The sequence below is a fragment of the Orbilia oligospora genome, assembly GCF_000225545.1.
Source record: "Orbilia oligospora ATCC 24927 unplaced genomic scaffold scaffold00068, whole genome shotgun sequence".
Classification (NCBI taxonomy): domain Eukaryota; kingdom Fungi; phylum Ascomycota; class Orbiliomycetes; order Orbiliales; family Orbiliaceae; genus Orbilia; species Orbilia oligospora.
Genome location: NW_011645625.1, coordinates 1 through 653, shown reverse-complemented (window position 1 = coordinate 653; position 653 = coordinate 1).

Genomic DNA, 653 nt, shown 5'->3' with positions numbered 1-653 from the left:
TGCCAGCAGCCGCGGTAATTCCAGCTCCAATAGCGTATATTAAAGTTGTTGCAGTTAAAAAGCTCGTAGTTGAACCTTGGGTTTGGCTGCTCGGTCCGCCTAACCGCGTGCACTGATGCGGCCGGATCTTTCCTTCTGGCTAACCTCATGCCCTTTACTGGGTGTGCTGGGGATCCAGGACTTTTACTTTGAAAAAATTAGAGTGTTCAAAGCAGGCCTTTGCTCGAATACATTAGCATGGAATAATAGAATAGGACGGCGGTTCTATTTTGTTGGTTTCTAGAGCCACCGTAATGATTAATAGGGATAGTCGGGGGCATCAGTATTCAATTGTCAGAGGTGAAATTCTTGGATTTATTGAAGACTAACTACTGCGAAAGCATTTGCCAAGGATGTTTTCATTAATCAGTGAACGAAAGTTAGGGGATCGAAGACGATCAGATACCGTCGTAGTCTTAACCATAAACTATGCCGACTAGGGATCGGGCGGTGTTCAACTTATGACCCGCTCGGCACCTTACGAGAAATCAAAGTTTTTGGGTTCTGGGGGGAGTATGGTCGCAAGGCTGAAACTTAAAGGAATTGACGGAAGGGCACCACCAGATGTGGAGCCTGCGGCTTAATTTGACTCAACACGGGGAAACTCACCAGGT